The 18,389-nt window shown below is 41.8% G+C and overlaps 1 protein-coding gene across 3 annotated transcripts in view; it reads left to right on the top strand.

Moving 5' to 3' along the window:
* Positions 1-18,389, top strand: part of PRKG1 (protein kinase cGMP-dependent 1) — a 523,526-nt gene that overhangs the window by 110,382 nt on the left and 394,755 nt on the right. Inside the window, exon 1 of one of the 3 annotated variants that reach the window (XM_050898611.1) lies at positions 8,761-8,821. The exons of the other annotated variants lie outside the window; for them this stretch is intronic. The gene's annotated coding sequence lies outside the window, so the exon portion shown is untranslated. Of the gene's footprint in view, positions 1-8,760; positions 8,822-18,389 lie in introns of those variants that run through there. 3 annotated transcript variants of the gene reach the window in all.

Genomic DNA, 18,389 nt, shown 5'->3' with positions numbered 1-18,389 from the left:
TTAAACAGGATTTCAAGACGGGTGTCTCAGGTATCCTTCCCTCCTCTGATTTTATATAGAAATTTTTTCTGGCTTGTCCAGGGGGAGAATAGGTCGTCTGCAGAGTGAACCGACAAAAATTTTGGAAGACATCTCTATGAAAAGGGCATTTTAAAATCTGATCGACTGGAAGTCTTTAAGTATGCAGCTATTTAAAGTGATAGAATAAGTTGAATAAAAACTTTTACTTGCAAATTTCTTGGCTTAAAAAAAATACAGCTTTTGCAAACTGTTTTGTAGACAATATTTTATTCTTGATTTCACTCTTCATTTTTTATTTTTTTGGAAGAAAGGATAGAATTTATTGTACCTGTGCCTTCACATTTATCTTGTTGAATTCTTTTGTTCTTAGTTCTTAAAGCTATTTGGTAGGCCGTGTATTTCTAAATCTTGCCTTCCTTCTTATATTACATATGCAAGAATTCTCAGTTTAGAAGGAGGACTATATATGGAATATACTTACCAAAAGGAAAATAAACCCAAACTGAAAATCCTTGTATCCCGTTTGGCTCCAAATCGTACTTCTAAACTATGTTAGAAAATTTTAAGGTCTGGATCCAAATTAAACACAGCAGTTACTCTATGAAATGACTGCTATACTGTGAATAATATACACATCCTGGGGTCACCTGGAGGACTATCCTTTGGTCTGCTGCTGTGGAGGAAAATTAATGACAGACAGATGTTTTACCCAATGTACTTTTATATTTGGTTCAAAAGCTAATTTTACATTGTTGCTTCTGGTTCCTTGAACCAACAGAAATGTGTTTTATATTGGTGCCAAAACTGGTTTCAAAGGCGCCAGTCAGCTCAACTCGCAGAAATCAGATCGTGTATTGTTCATTGCCTTTGGCAATGACCTATAGGCTTGCCATAATGTTTTTGATTGCGATGAAAGGATTTTCAATATTTTTTATATAATCCACTCATAACCTCCCCTTTATGGGTCTATGAAATGGTATTTTTTAAATAAATGTGCTGTGTGGGTTTTTTTGTTCACCAGAGGTACAGATGACATTGTCAGGCTTTCTCAAACTTGAGCTGAGGGTACGAATAGAGAGAACTTGCTTGTTTGTACAGTCCCTGTGTCTTGCGCTGTAGAAACAAACAGAGAAAAAATGTAACGACTACTTAAAATCCCAATTCAGCACCTAAGCAGCACCAGCAGTGGAAAGTCTTCGACCTGGGATTAACTTGCTGGGAGAAGATACAAGAGGTATAAACTAGCTGTTTTCGTAGCGATGATTTTGAGGTTGCTAATGCAATCTTAAAACTTCAGTGCAAAAGCAATTATGAAGAAAAGAAGCAGGCACTGAGCAAGCAAAACATTATTACTTTAAAGCTATTTCATTATGTATTGATCGTGCAAAGTCTCTACTGTCATCATTTTCTTCCTGATATCCTGTTCAGATGAATATGGAGAAATCCGGGAAGATTCCTTCTGCCTAATCACTCTATTCCTGTCGACAAGCTGAAATTTGCTAGATTAAATCAAGAATCATATTTAGTACTACAATGTCATTAAACTACATTATTTTCAATTGAGTATTGTCGTATATTGTAGTATTTCCCCTAGTTTGGTTAAATAACCAAAGCACCGTTACACCTTTACGTAGCTTTTCTTACGTTGTGAGCTAAACAATAATCTCATTTGCAAACGATACCGAATTTTGGGCTGTGGATGAGCTGGGCAGTACGTTACGTTATCCTCTCTCGGCACAGCCAGCAGCTCCTCTTCATGACCCGCGATGCGGAAAGCGCAACCATGTGTTTATACCGATGGTGATGGCGTGGCCGTGGCCTTTGTGGCACACATTTTAAGGAGAAGACCAAAGCCAGTTTTATGATGCCTCTTGAGCTACTAAGGAGCTTAACTAGCTGTTCCCCTAAACCTGGGGGAAGGAGGGCTCAACAGAAGAGTTTTAATTTGTGTCCCATGTCTGGATGTCTTATGTTAATTTGCTTTAATTTTCCTGAATGTCCCCATGACTCGAATGTTTTTTTGACAGCGAGAGGAAGATTTAAGCAAGTGTAACTGTATTTCTATCAAAGCCTATCTGAGGATAGGGGAATCGATACCATTCAGGTAGGAGGTTGTATAGACTTCAACCGTTGTCTGGAAGTCTTCAAGTAAAGGAGAAGCGTTTTGGCATGTTATGTTCAGAGGTTAGCTTTGAGATAGCCCGCTCGCATTTTGGATTTGGCTTTTATTTCATTGGGAATCTCTAATAAACAACAATTTTACTAAGAAACTTCAAGCTATGTAACACAGGCTCAGGTTTTCATAAATGTCCATTGATCTTTTAGATGTCTGAAAAGGGAATTGATTATCAAAGGCACCGTAGCGATCCTTTGAATACTAGATGTTTTTAAGAAGTCTCCTCCTGGGCATTTTCAGAAGGTGACATACTGAAAGTCAGATGTTAATTTGGAAAGTCTTGGCAGGGTCCTGGCAGAAGCGGAGCATGGTTAACCCAGTCCACTGGGATAGCAGGGTACCTTGGGACTTGCATGTTTTTTTCTGATGCTTGATGGTTTTGAAGGCTTTTGGTATTTTATTCTGAATTCTAATACAATCACTCTCTTCTAGCTTATTTTTTTTCAATTTCATGCCATGCTGAAATGTCTTGTTGGTTTAATAAATTGCCTAAGCGCAAAAGAAAGCCCTGTTTGGATATTTATGTTATCATTTCTCTATGCTTGAGCGAACACTTGCTTCAGTCCAAAAATACGTGGTAATTGGCAAATATACTGAGAAATGTTATAGAAAAACAGTGCGTGTTTATTTGCGTGATAGATATGAATGTTTTCTACAGTTTGCTGGTTCCTCATCATGTGCTTGCGTTGGTAGGAAATTACATTCTCTCATCTTATTAAAATAATTAAATACAGTTTGCAAAAGGAACCGCTGGTTGAGTCTATACTGTATACCTATTGACGTTTTTAATGTGCCTTGCTGGTCGTAAGAATGGTGCATTGAAAGTAAACAGGTAGAAATATCGTCTCTTTAGTGTCTTTCCAATTTAAAATTCCAATTTATTGAATCATTTTTGTTTGCAGGTTATGAAATAGCTTATTTGTTCAACCAAATACCAAGAGGCATCTGCAGTCCTGATAACCCAAGACGTTAACTCTGCTCAGACATTATTTTTGCTTACAGTCAGGAGAATAGAAGTTTGACAGGGAAATAATGTGCTTTAATGAAGTATTCATCACTTCTCCCCATTTTTCATCATTAAAACATCCATTTCAATTTAGAAATGGACCTGAAAAGTCATGAAATCTACCATGCAGAACAGATGGTTTTCACTGGAGGTGGAAAAAATTCAAGCTGTTCCTGAACAGCAGTCTACGTATTTTAAGGAATTAACTGCTTTTCTGGAGGTATAATAGGTCAATTTCTTATTTTTTTAGATGGCAGAGGTTAGTTGCCCATAGTGATTAACTTCAAATTTTGTTTTTAAACCAGCTAAGCGAAGTTCATATTTAAAATACTACATTTGATTAAACACAAGGTATACCTTTTCGGTAGAGTTTGGGGTAGGTAAGAAGACTGTCTTGGTATTTTTGTGGTTTTATCCAGATACTTTCTGTGCTCTGAATGAAGAAAAGACACTTTTTTAAAATCAAAAAAATCCTTTTCTTACAACCAACAACTGACTTTCAATATGGGATTTGTAGTCTCTAATGTTCCTGGCTGCCTGCAGCCATTCGTTTTGAGCCGATCGGGGCGTGAATGTGTGTGATGCCTTCAACGTATAATGCGGATTTCTCTGGGATATGGTCCGTTGCTGGTTCCTTCCTGATGCCTGACCTGTCGATCTGAAAAGAGTTTTCCCTTTGGCAGCTCTGGCAACAGGCAGCTCTGTCTGGTCTTTCCCACCTCTTTTTGGGTATCATTTTGGTTTTTTCACCACCTCAAGCTTTCTCCTAACTAGTGAGGACTTCTTGAGACTCCTGTTCTCTTGTTGGCCACAGTCATAGTTGAGTTTTCTGTCCGAGTCCCCCATTTCTCTGGATGAGATTCTCCTGCTGGTTTCCTGCTGCTTCTTCTGGAGGTGGGAGGACGGGTTGCGATTACTCAGTGTTTCTGTAAGACTAGCTTTAATTAGTACGTCGTTTATTTGTTGTGATGCTCATTGCGGTTGCATTTACCATATGGTTGTATTTATCAGGAGCATGACCTGTAGGAGATGGTATATATATTGCTTTTCTTTTTATCTATCTCTTATGACAAAGCATTTAAGGGTCATTAATGAGATTTCACGAGCCAAAATTCAGCCAGGCAGATTGTAGAAAATGGGTGGGCTGATCTGGACTGATGAACGGGTCTGAGAGCTGGAGGCATGAAGAGATCCTATCGCTCATGCTTGGGGTCCGTCCCTCTGGTAAGGCTTGTTCAGGCAGGACCGATCCATACTACACGTTGTAGGAAGTCTCAAGTTTGCAATGCCAATGTCTGCATAGCTCTCATGGCAAGGACTGCTTACACGAGGTTTATTTTTCATTGAATTGTAGCCTTTTGTTAGAAACGTAGCCGGTGTCAGCCGTTTGCTTTGCTGCACATTGGAGCGTTTAAAAGCGGAGATTACCTTTTCTGTTTGCGTGCTTGCCGTGATACAACGCGCACGATGGGAAACACTTTGCATTGCATTTTATTCTCCAAGATAATCCTTTCAGGAGTGTTCCCAAACTTTTCTGTGACGCTTTAGAGCTTCCTAATAACATGCCTGGGATCTGTTGAGGGTCTTTTAAATTTGGGGGGCATACTCGTGCACTCTTGCCGCACTGCAACACTAGTTAACCTGGTGTGTCAGTGAGACTGCATCACCACAACCAAGATGGGATTTGGCCCAAGATGGTTTTATGCAAGACAAAATCCTTTCTGTTTTGTGAGACCTACAGATCAGCTTCTAGCTTAGAAAGATTTAAGCGGTGGCTGCTATGGCCAGAACAATTTACGAGGTTCTAACTCTGGTTATTTTTGAATTGAAAATCTACAGTGGCACTTTATATTCCATGTTCATCAGCTCCCAGAAGATTAAATATGTTTTTGTAGTATTCCAGACAGTGTGACCCCACTGGATTGTAAAATCCAGCAAGGGTGCAATATTTAACACAGCGATGCCTTCGTTGCGGGCCAAGCACATTTTTCGATTTATAAATACTGGTGTTTTGTTCTCCTATTGTTTCTGCAGTATCAGCCGTGCTCCAGCCACCTTTGGGGAGCAGACGCGTAGCGGTAGCTAATAAAGAAAGTTGACTTGACATCTAACTCTTTCAATAGAGCCGAAGCAGCTCTCTGTGAAATCTGGAGACATGTTTCATTTGCATTTTTAGGCAAGGCTGGCATCTATTTAACCTATTACAGCCAACTTTTCCAATGGTTTATTAGACTTCTGTTTTTTTTCCAGCAGCGCTCCTGTCTGAGAGGCTCCAAATCCAAGAGACCTCAAAGGATTTTTGCACAGCTCCGCCACCTCCTCCTGCAGCAGTGCCTCCCCGGCACGGTTGCACTCGTAAAAGCCCACGGCAGGATGAGGAGTGGGGGCTTCGAAGGAGGCTGCTCCCTGTGCTGCCCTTCTTGCTCCTCAAGACCCGAAACATTTCCATTGCTGCTTTTAGGATGGCGGTTTTAGGGGCAGAAGGAGGGATTTGGTAATGTTGTTTGGAGGAGATGTGTGAAGGCTGTTAGATTTGGGACAAAAGGGCTGTTTTGCTTTGGACCTTATACTTGGTGCTGATCTACCATTAGATTAATGAAACTACAGATGGAGAAAACTGAGATATGGGCATCCGTGCTCCGAGTCGGATAAGCCAGTGCTGCCGCCGCAGTCTTCTGCCCTCACCATGTGCTTGCTGAGACAGGAACAGTTAATCTGATCTGTAATGGAGAAGTGAATTTTTGTCAAGCATAGAACTTTTCCATTCAAAACATGCCATTTAATACCAGTAGAAGTCCTGCTTAAAATGTAAGAATAAGCAGTTTAATAGGTTAATAAGTCTAAAAGTGCAGATTAGATGAGGTTTTGGGTGTGGTCCAGAGCTGTGGTAGCTGTACTGAATGAAAGTTAAAAACAACAAGGCGCTCTAACCACAGCAGAAGGTCTTACAGTGAGCGGTATTTGGTATCCCAGAGAACAAAATTGCAATCCAAAGTTTTTTCCCATTGTACACAGAGAAATGTGAGTATTGGTTAAGTATCAGATCAGACATTCCCCTTCTGCTGGCAGTTGTAAGGAGCCCTTAAGTTGCTACGGACTTCACTTCTGATATAAACAATAGATCAGTAGCCAGAAAAAACTGTGGAGAGTGCTGATACCTCTTAATGAAAATCAAATTCAGCTTCCCCTTGAATTTTCAACTTCCTGAATGCCCTTGAGGCTTATAAACAAGAAAATGATAGATCAGTTCTCCAGTTTACATGTTGCTGGGATTATTTCAGGTGATTATCTGGGAAGGTGACATTTCTTTGTTTTGCTTTTGAGCATTTTGCTGCATTCCTGGACTGCAAATTGCAGTCTATGCAAGAAGAGCTACAGTTGCAAGAAGAGTTGAAAATACATCTGTCTTATTGAGGGACAAAGAAGGCCGTGCTTGCCTAATGCTGGAAAGCTTTAGGCTTTCCATGTTTTTCTCCTTCACGTTTTTGGGAGGTGTGTGTCAGTGCGAGGTGGATGCTGCTCCTGGGACACGTCTCTACGAATAGTCCTAGAGAGTGATGTCAGGCAGCGGTGAGTAAATATATTACTTTTGCGCAGGGAGTTTCCATTTCTGCATTTTCCCACAGGCTCTTCTCTACTAATAGTTGTTGTGTCCACAGACATTTATTTGATTTTTGTTATTTATCAACTTGAATAGTTAATAAGCTGCGCTCAGCTCCTGCAACACGGTGCCACGGCGTGACCGGGTATGTGAGTTTTTCTCCTCACTGTACACACAGACTGGACGCGCTGACATAACATCTTACCAATTAGTCACGACTCAGAATGAAATAAATACCAAATCTAAAACACCCATAAAAAGGCGCCAGATAAACACTACATTCAGATTGAGTTTACATTTTTTAAATTGCTCCAAGAGGATTAACAAAATCCTGTAAACATTAGGCATAAGGGCCATAAAGAGGCAGGAATCTCACATCATTGCTGGATTTTTCTTCTTACACTAATAAGCCAATAGCCTTCATAACTGAAATATTATACCGGTATGTCAAATGTCCATTTTCAAGCTATGAAACAAAAGGCATCTGCACCTCTTAACTGCTGTAACCTTGCAAGTTTTGATAAACAGATGCAGAACAAATGCCACCAAAGAAGGCGCAAGCACTAAAAGAAGGATCTCAACGTACTACACTCACTCAAGATTTCCTAATGTATTTCAGTTATATAAACAATATTTAAATAAATGAACTATGTGGGCATATTTATTCCCCTAGTAGCTTCTTTGCAGTTGTTTTCAATATTTTCATCTGTAAACCTAAAGCGTTTCCACATTTTTCTTGCAAACTTAGAAAAATAACCAGGAATTCAGAAATCAGTGGACTTGCAAAAAACATTTACTTTTTGAAATTTAAAGCTTACTAAATTATTCCTACAAGTGCATTTTGTGAGCATAGGACCTGTATTTATATACAGAGGCATTGAGCCTTGCTGGAGGCAGAGCAGCCCTCCAGCTCTTCTCCACGAGTTTCTGGGTTGTAACTCAAGGGCTTGGATGTTCCTCCAAGGACTGGATTTTGCAGTGCCCTTTGCCTCAAGATCTCAATCCCAAACTGCATTATTTAATGACTGGACATGGGCGTCAAATCTCAAGACATTAAATACAGTTGCAGAACTGTTTGTTGTGCTGATGCGTCTCGGTGGTTGCAATGGAGGACACAAACCCTCCGGTGCGAGGAGGTCCATCCTGGTCAGTGTCACGGTTTTGTGGGCTCCTGGAGGTTATTGCCGTAGTTTTCTGCTGCTTCCTAATTAAACATTCTGGCTGGCCAAAAATATTTCTAGACTCGCTGAAGTGCTTCAAGCCTAAGGGAACTTGGGACAACAAGAGCGTTCGTCTGTGAATAAGAAGGTTTGAAGTAAGAGCTTGAAATTTAGGGAGGGAAATGGTGCTCTCTCTCTGCTCTGTGTTATGGGTACCAATGCCAGCGAGCAGCCTCAGACACCAACACTGAGAAAAAATAAGGTGAATTAGTTTTTGGTTTTTTTTTCTTCTTCCAACCTGAACCTGGGACACAGTCCAGTCACAGAGTTCACCAAAGATGAGGTAAAATCCAGCCTTCTCAGTGGAGTGAAAAGGACATTTCAAAGCAGTGAGGGGTTTATTAAATCACTGACCTTCTGAAGGAACAGTGTTTATACATCCCCTATGAAATGACTTTATCTAAATAATTAAAAAAAAAAGCGCCTTCGGACTTCTCCAGAAGGCCTCTAAAATGCTCATTTTGGAGCTCAGTGCCACCTGCCCCACAAGATGGCGCCCGGGGAGGGGCCAAGGCCCCTCCCCGGGCGCCATCTTGTGGGGCAGGCGGCCATTAGGCGCTGACGAGCTCGTCACGTACCCGCCTCTCCTTTAGAGGGCTCCCGGCCTCCCGGGCTAATCACAATGACGTATGTATGCACAATAGTGACGCGTAAGAGCACGTGGCCGCTGCCTATAAAAGCCGGCGGCTGCGAGTCCCACCTGGCATTTGGGAGTGGGGTTGTCGTGGCTGGAGGGCTGTGGTTCCTCTCCGAGGTGAAGGCTACCTCCACCGCCTGCTGCTTCCTCTGAGGGCTGGGTGAGTTTTGTGTGTGTGTGTGTGTGCGCGCGCACATGTTGAGCTCGAGTTAACGGTTAGCGTGTTAAAACTAAAGGGCTGTTCAATGAGAGACACCAAAATGAGCGTTGTGGGTTGTAGGAGGTGGCTGCTAAGAACACAGGTTTTTTTTCTTGCGACCATGCATTGGTTCAATGTTTCCTTGAACTGTGCCTTTCTATTGTTGCTTTAAACTGAGAGTGAACTTTCCTGGGTGGCACTGCAGTGCAAGGTTAAAAAGTCATTATTTGAGGTGCATCTAAGCGTCCTTGCTATAAACACCTTCCTAATTAAACCATAGTCCTGGGAAGCCTAAAAGAAGGGCAATGTTCTTTCACTGTAGAAAAGCAACAAGGATAATACTTCGTTGATAAGAGGTTTGAGTACCTGTTGGCTGTCTCTGTGAGGAAGTGGTTTCCCCAGGCTGTCTCACCCTCGTGTGCCCTTTGCAGGAGGGCACCCAGTAACACCCATCAGCTGAGACTTCTCCCGTTTCCCATGTATTAACCCACAGTGAGTATATAATAATAGAAAAGTAAAAAATGGTAAAAAGTGTGTTTTATATATACCTGAAATTAGCCCTTTTGTCTCTGTTGTCATTTCATATTCCTCCAAGACAGCACTTAGCCTGAGAGGGTTGTTTTCTGGCAGGGTCAGGATTGGGTTTCCTCATTCAAGATACACCTGATAATTATTGAGTCTTCTGTGTGCAAATGAAAGTCAAAAGCAGGGCATGAGTCCCACACCCTCCCTTCCCTGTTGCTAATAACTTCAGTGAAGTACATTGTTTGAGCCGTATGGGGTGTGCCTGGGCATGTAAATGGAGCAGGGCCCAAGTTTGGCTGCTGTCTGATATCCTTAGCTGTCCGCATATGTTGATTGCTCATACAAAGCTCATCCTCCTGTCTGGGGAGATAATTGGATTGCCTTCCCTCTCCCTTCCCAGAGAACAGGACTTGCGATATGAATTTCCTCCATGCTTTGAAATAGTTTGGAGCTTTTCCATTGTTAAAAAAACCTGCAGAAGCATCGGTGCAGTGTTGCAGACAGTCCTGCAACTCAAAGCATGTTTCTAGCCTGCTGAGACCATGGGTGACATCAATAAAACATTACTTGGCATTTGGGTCCCTGCTTTGCACTTTCATTAGTTTCAGAGGGTTGGTTGCTGCAGTGTCTCACTGGAGAATCAGTGGGTCCTTTTGCACTGTTGCTTGTTACTGGGAGCCCTTCGTTAAGGTAGCGCACATTGGGACGGGGTGATAGAAGCCTTGCGGCAGACCTTGTGCTTCAAAGCGAGCATTGGAGAGCTCTAGTTTGCAGTCCTTTTCTGCAAGGTACAGGAAAAGAGATGGACACACAAAATCTTGGCTTAACCTGTTGTGGCAGTGAAATGCAGCAGCAGGCTCTAGGTTAGCATCCAGAGTTGAAGGACCTGAGGGTGCTTTGGGCTTGATATCAAATATTTAGTTATAGCTCCTGTTTGATCTGCAGATGGTGGGCTTCTGTAAGCTCACGGTCCTCTGTTTGGGCTGAGAAAATCTGTTGGATCCTTTAACTTGGGAGGCTAAACCCTGTTTTTTGCCAGCTTTTTCTGTAAGATAGAGCAGTCCAATGCAAACAATGGCCACATTGTTCAATGGCCACCACCTCAAATTTTTGATGAGCCAACACCTGTTTTTAACTCTGAGAAACTTTTGTAAGCCTCAGTCCTCCCAAGAGATTTTCCTGTGTACTTGTGTGTGTGCAAGCTGATCTCTTTGTTGGATTGCTTCCTTAAATTGTTCGTGTCTCTTGTTTGCAGCTAAGCTGGAAGTAAAACACTGAATTGCTGTGAAAAAGGAATAAGTAATTTCCACCTTGGCAAAAATTTAGGGATACAGGAAATCTTGGAAGAGAGCTTTTTCTACTAGGATTTCCAGTCTGGTGTGGTGATCAAAGGAGCCTTGATACACACTTGAACTCTTGGATGCTTATCTGTACAAAACTGAACTGCTAAACCTGTTGAGACTTTCAAAACACTAGTTCACAGGAAATATTTATTGTTGTAAGGGGGGGGGAATCCCCTAGAGTTTACTTCTAAGTGACTCTTTTCCAAAAGAAATGTTCCACAGCTGAAAGTGGGGCATGAAAATGACTTCCACACTAATGCATGACTTCCTTGGTTTTTCCTATCTTCTTTTTAACTGCACAGGGACCTTATAAGCCAATTACATGGATATTTTTCCTTCCTTTAAAAGCTTTGTTAAAACCCAGAATAATATAGAGCTGGGTAAGAGAATTGCATGCTGGAGTTGACTACTGATTGTGAAAGTGTGGCCACTTTTGCTTGTTATTTTTGAAAAGGCACCAAGAGAGCAAGTAGCAGGTTGACTCTTGCCCTGCTGTATTCCCCATAAGTACATGATGGTCATAGATGTCACCGTGCACTGGCTGACTTTAGGGTTAGCAGGCACAGTGTATTTCTGTGCTGTAGTTTGTGGATGGGTCTTGGAAGCATCGTGAATTCTACACATTAACTGGCATAGCAGAGTAGATGTAGTACAGCTTTCAGCTGGTACGGATGTGCTTTGCTCTGTAGTCCCAGAATAATAGTGCAAATTCTTGTGGACTTCTCAATGTTGATTGGAGAGCTGCAATATGATCCCTCTACTCAGCTGTGATCTGAAACACTGATTAAGTTATAAACTTGTGGAGGCAGGAAACTTAAAGGTGTTTAGATCTGATTTAGATTTCCCCTGGTGAATTCCCTGCCCCTGTGGCAAACCTCGCAGCCTTGACGTGGCATCCTTCAAGAGAAGCGGCTCCCTCCGCATGCACATCTGCAGAGCGGTTGCTCCCCAGCTAGTGCCTTTGATCCAAGCCGCCTGTGGGAACTGCGCGTGTGAAATTCTTAATTTCCCTTCTACTCCCAAAAAACCAAGAACCATAGCAAAGACTAGGTCTCAGACTGCTTAGGGATTTGAAGATACTAAACAGGATATGAATTTCACGCAGGCAGTTTGCTGGAAGCTGGTGGAAAGTGAAACAGGAGTATTAAATGCTGTAGCTCAGCTCCTTCTCTGGTGAACTTTGCTTTGTGTTTAAAATTAGTCCCTAGAAAAATGTTTGTATTTATGTATAGTGGAGGTGAAGACTGGAGGTCAATGTTTTAAAAATGTACAAATGGTTTGGGAGTGTGGGGAAATTTTTAAAAAGTTATTATGTGTGCCAATCATCTTCAAGGGTGTTCAGGTTGGTAAGTGGCAGCCCCTCATGGGGCTTGTCTCAGCTGCTAATGCCCAGAAAACATGTGAATCCTTTCTTGCTAGAGGACAGTGGTTTGCTTTTGCTGTTAGTGCTGGCTCACTTGGGGTTTTTTATGTGATGAAGACTTCTTGACGGTCAACAAATGTTTTGAAATGTTTGAAGTTGGCTGCCTTGTGAGATCTTGGATTACAACCCTGGGATGGCTCAAGTCTTGGGGGCTTTCAGTACCCTGACCTAATGTGTACGATTAGGTTGGATTTATCTCTCAAGATACAGCTAGCAGGACTAAATACTATGAGTTATTGGTGAAGCTTGTTCAGGCTCAAACTGCTTGTTGGACGAGCCTCACTGTTGGTGTGAGCAGTAGGTTCATCTGAAATTTTGTCCATGGAGCTTAATATGTTTTATGCTTATTGGTCTTTTTGCTCTTTAAAAGCTGTGTGAGGTAACACCAAGCTGAGAACTAGTGTAGGTTTTTTAGTAGAGGAGTAGGATTTATATCAAGTTTAGTTGCACGCATATGTGTGGTGTTTCTTAAAGAAGGATACTTTAAGTTGACCTAGACAGTTCCATCCCTTATTTGCTTGTAGAGGAAAAACGGAGAGGTTCTCACATAAGCATATATAAGAAATGTCTGGAAACGCTGCAAGAATGGTAGGGCATGAAGTGAGCAAAGAGTGTTGAAGCAACCTTTCTTTTGAATAAGCTTAACACAAAACTACTGGCAAATTAGCTCAAACATAAGCGTGTATAATTGAATAAATATTTGAAAGCTACATGGGGACTGTCCCTTGGAGCAGATCTGGCTCTCTTATGATAAACTTTTGAAGGCTTATTAATGCACACTGGGTAAGAGTGTCCCAGGAGGAGCCTGTTTATGTGGATTCAGCCTTCTGTTGCAATGAATATGTATTAAGTCAGCTCTGTCATGAGGTCCACATGTAGGCAGCTCCCCAGAGATTGTGGTCTGTTTGTCTGCTTGAATTATGACTTTCTGTCTGTGCTCCATGGAGTTGCACAGTACAGGAGTACTCACTTGCCCAGATCTTGGCATGGGAAAGAAAATGGAGCAGGTAGCTGCTGAAAGGGTAAGGAGTTTCTCTGGGCTGTTGTGCTTTCATTGTCCATTTTTTGCCATGAGTTCCCTGTGGCGTTGCCACTGTGCTAATCTGTAGGGGTGAAATCTAGACATAGTATTTCTTTGCACATCAGGAGCTACGCGGCTGGTTCAAGCCAAGGTTTGCAGTGCTGTTACTGCCTGGATTCAGTTCAGTTGTCCAATATATATGTGAAGATGTGTGCCACAAATTGCATAACAGATTCCCAATTTGCCACATGTCATCACTTCCCAAGCTCATTAAAGCAATTCTCTTAACTTAGCTTGAAATCTACCCAAATATATTGTGCCAGAAGGCTTTGTTTCTACACTTGGAAACCTTACCAGCAATGTAGGAAAAATACGTGTCAGATGAGCTTGGAAGCGTTGCTAGCAACTGGTAACTGCAATAACAGCCTGTGCAGGTGCGGCTGGCTGTGACACAGCGATGGCAGCTCCAGTGGTACTCCAGCTCAGCACTGGGCACAGTCTCATCATTGCCGGGTTACAGGTTTCCTGGAAAGGTGTACTGACTTTCTTGTTTTATGTGGGTTTTTTAATTATAAAAGGTAGAGCCAAATGTCTCTTGACATGTAAATACTTGGAACAACTGTAGCAAGGCAGAGCGGTTTTCTTTCTCTGATGTATGACCGTACAGAAATTCAGTGGCTGCTGAGACTGTGCCAGCTAATTGCATGTAAAAGAGAACAATCTATGTGGGTGTAGTTTCCACGTCTTTGCATGTAGATGTGTTATTTCTTGGTTCAGCAAAGTAGAATAATAATTATATCTGTAGCTGTTACGCATCTCTGAAGAAGCCAGGTCACCAGCAATGCTCTCAAGATTCAGATTGGAGCACGGTATCAACTGACTTCTGTTGCTGTTGATTAGAGCGAAATACTCCTGCAATACAACCTGTGCTATGCGTAGGAGATGACAACATGAATATTTAATCATGCCTCCGTTAGCATCTGTGTGGAAATGCATGTATGTGAACACGTAGGCTCTATAATAGTGATAGCAGGGAGTTGTGTTTCATATTTGTTAGAGCCATTCCCTTTCTCTGCAGGAAATAGTTTATTGCAATGCAAATTGCCTTTCAATTGATTCTCAGCCAAATCAATTTTTGAAGGGAATTTTGTTATTCTAACAGTCTCTAATACACATCCAGTATTAAAGGTTAAGAACTTGAGAAAAACCTAGCAAAATTGGGTCCAGAGCTCCAATACCAAGATATACACCTTTTTACCAACTGTGCATTAAAAGTGCAAGTCCTAATGCCTTTCATTAACAAGCTGTTAATGTACACTTGTGATTTCCAGTAGATCGGATGGTAATTAAATCAATTTTCTATTGATGTGTTTTAATTGTTAAGAAAAGCTAATTAGTAAGCTTTTTATCATGTGTCGGACAATGTAGTAGCATCTCTTTTGGTATATGGAACTGTATCACTGAGGATTCAAGGTTTACAATGTATGACATTGGATTACATGCTAATTATAACAGCTTTAAGATGTATTAAAGTATTCATTTGGGAAAAAAACCCAAAACATTTTCTAGTGATTAAAACAATGAATATTTTTTCCAGAGAGAGGCATTTGTGTCTGGAGTTCCAGGAAAAGGATATATTTAAAGGAAAAAAAAACCCCAAACCACAAAAAACCCCACATAGCCTGCCTGAATATGAGGAATTGTATATTTACCTTTTATTTCCAACTCGGATCAAGAGGCTTCACTTCCCTTACAAGAAGTGTAGGATGTAGCAAAACCCATCCTTAATTTTTTTTCTGCTGATGAGGGCAGGAATGTGCAAAGCCAAAACTGCTTTGGTACATGGAACAGGGCATCTCTCTCTGCAGGCTGATAAAACCAGGGTAATTCAAGATACTATGGAACCTTTCCGTAGCATGCATTTTCCTTCCTGACAGAATTTGTCAAGATGCCTCAATTTTGAGGCACTATATAGAAAGGTGCTGTCAATTGTAAGCAGTATGGGATGTAATTGCTGAAACAGAGCTAGTATTTAACTAAGTGAGCTCCCCAGGCATGTTGCTAGTGTCAGACCTGCCAAAGCTCATCCACCTGGATGACGCTTGCCAGTATTTTTTGGCCACTGGCAAGACCGTGTGTGACTCCCTGTATCAGTGAGGCACCTCATGAGCACGATGTGGGACTGTTGAACTGTGCACTGGGAGTGAAAACAGCCTTTTCTGAAATACTTCCTGTGTTTAAGTGTTGGTGTGTAGAAATGTTGTGTGAAAATGTGTTTGTGTTACAAAGCACAGATGTACATGCTTGGGTGCTGTTCTGCTTGCATTATGTGTTGATTGAATTGGTGGATTTTCACATATGGGACTGAAGAATTTGGGTCAGATAAAACATTGCAGCATAGTGGCATTTAAGAATGACCACAAGATACATTTCCAGGGATATATTGTCCTCATTTTATTCTTTCTTAGTTGGGATTTTTCTCTCTGTTCTTCAGTACAAGCTCTGAATTCAGAGAGCTTTCTTGGTAATGGTCAATTTTAGTTTTACTTGGGATGGTTTGCTCTGTGTTTTTGCACTAAAGCTGATTTTTAAAGATGTTTTAAGAGAGTTAAGCATCCAGTCCCAAGGAAATTTGAAAGAGGAGATATGTGTAAAGTTCACGTGAACCTAGAATTGTAAAGCGGTAGAGTTGTAAAAAGAAATACTTAGAGCTTGATTTTGGGCCTAATTTAGTAGATTTCAGTAATGTTCAGATACAAATCTGCAGGTTGAAAGTAGCTGGTGCCTGGCTGAGAGTGGGTTGAGCTGCAGTGGGACCTTTGGGGCAGGAGGACAGGGAGGCTGGAGCTGTTGATTTGGAAAAGCTGGGGGGGAATAAGCTGCACATGAAACAGGGAAGACAAATCAGATGGGGCTGCTGAAATGGTGATGAGGATGGAGCAGCTGCCTGGGAAGGTCAGGGCTCTCTGCTAGCAAAGCAGCAACACATTCAAGGTTTATGAAATGTAAATTAAAGCTGTGGATAAGGTGGAGCATGTCAGTGCAGGAAGACTACCAGCGATGGGAGAATGGGGGTTTTAGGCAGAGTTTTGGTCAGGCTGCGGAAGGAGGATCCTCAGTTGATTAAAATTAGAGGTGAGAAGCCAAGAGATGATCTTTTCATCTCTTCTGTCATAAAGTGCTCCCAGCAGTTTGAATTTATAGGAGAGTTTCAGAATAGAAAAGGGGCAGATGAACTGTTAGTGCATACTCTTTAGAAATGAAGTCAGTAAGAACTCTTTATTCAGGAAAAAAAGGAGGGGATAGGGCAGAAGTTAATAAATTTCAAATAAGAAAATGCAAAGAGCAATTTCAACAAGTGCAGTCTCATTTAAGCAGGGCAGCCAGGCAGCCAAGGGAGAATCAAAGCTCTATGTGTACCTGCAGATGTGCTAGAAACGCAGAGAATAGGGCAGTTGAACAGGCGTGCCTGGTTTTCACTGAGGACCTTGATGTATAAAAGGCCTCTCCAAGCTTGGTGACAGGTTGTGGGCTAATAGGAGAGTTGGTGTTACACAAGACTGATGGAGTTGATTGTGTTGCGGGCAGAGTGGCACAGTAAAGTAGTATGTGAGTTACCTGTATCAGCAAGTCTCACTGACTCCTAGATTTAAAAAAAAAAAAAATCAGGACTCTCCAGTAAACCATTCAACCATTGCGTGTTACAGTGGCTGTGATATGCTGAGCCAGATAGGAGTGGTCGTAAGGGCAGAGAACAAAATAATAGCAGGAGGTTTTAATTACCCTCTGTGTACTCTGGGTAAATGTTGCATTAGGGACTAATCATAGTATAATAGAATAATATAGATTGGAAAGGGACCTCTAGAGCTCTCTAGGCTGGAGACTGCTGCTCAAAGCAGGGATGATGTCCATGTGAGGTCAAGTTACTCCTGGCTCTGAATTTTGAATATCTCCAAGGAAAGAGATTGCTGGCAGGTTCCCTGAAGGATGGACCTTTCCTACTCTCTCCATGTGGTCAGTGATGCCGTTCATGAGATCTCTGCTCAACCTTGTGCTCTTCAGTATGTTCATAAATGATCTGGAAAAAGGGGTGGGCAGGAGGCGAAGTTTTGTCGGATGCTGTAGTAAAAATGAAAGTCTGCAAGAGTCATGGTAGGATACTTAGCAACTTGGCAACTGAAATTTGTTGTCAGTCAGCACAAAATAGTATACATGGAGCAAACAAACCTAACTGTAGATGTACAACAGTAGGCTCTAAAGTAGCTTTACTACAAAGAGGGGTTTTGGCATCACTGTGGATAATTTTGCAGAAAACCGTCAATTTAGTGTCCTCTTCCCTCTGTATCAAAGCTGGACACATTGTGTGATAGAGGAGAGGATGCTGCAGGATGCCTGTCTTGCCTGCGTACAGCATGCGCCACTGCTGCAGTGTTTGGGCTTCACACAGGCCCCGAAAGGCCAAGGCACTGAGGAGGAGGAGATGGCATGTCACAGGCTGGAAAGCATTGGGTCAGGGTGTGCTGAGAGCTCAGCGGCGCAGCTGAAGCTGTGTAAATGTGATTTATGACAGCATTGGCAGAGCACCTGGGGCTTTGAATACCAAACCTGAAACTGCATGAATGTTTGCAACAGCCTAGCAATTGCAATCAGAGGTCGCTGCAGACATTAAGCATTCAAAGGGATGGCTTTTCTCAGGCACTGTGCTCTGTCTTCGATGTTTTGTATTTACTAACAAGCGGCAAATTTGATACGTGCTTACTGAAGCTTTTCCAATGGATTTCCTTATTTTCTATTTTACTGAAACCTACTATTTTATAACAGCACCTGTAAGAACATTTTGTTAAACATCTGCTGAGGACTAATGCAAAACTAGTTGTTTGTTCTTAAAACGAGTGCATTGCTTGAGTTTTATGTGGTATGAAAGTGAAACAGCGTTTTGCACCCTGAAAAGCTGTACCCTGTCACCCGAATTAGCTGTTTTGGAATTTCCTTTGTTTTTAAAAACACTTTGTGGGACCTAAAGCATCAGTATGTCCTTTTATCTGCCCTACTGTAATTCTGTAGGCTGTTTGTCTTTCATAGCCAAGCTCTAAAATGTGTGTTGGATGGATGGGAGTGCAATTTGAGTTTTTTGAACTTGAAAAGCATTGAAGTTTTGCTTGCAGTTATGAGGCGCTGGGCTTCATAACACAGGTTGTGCCTGCTGGTCTTCTGCCT

This window comes from Gymnogyps californianus, chromosome 6 (genome assembly GCF_018139145.2).
Source record: "Gymnogyps californianus isolate 813 chromosome 6, ASM1813914v2, whole genome shotgun sequence".
In the NCBI taxonomy this organism is placed as follows: Eukaryota; Metazoa; Chordata; class Aves; order Accipitriformes; family Cathartidae; genus Gymnogyps; species Gymnogyps californianus.
Note: the sequence above shows the minus strand (reverse complement) of the source record. Positions and strands in the feature narration are given on the sequence as shown.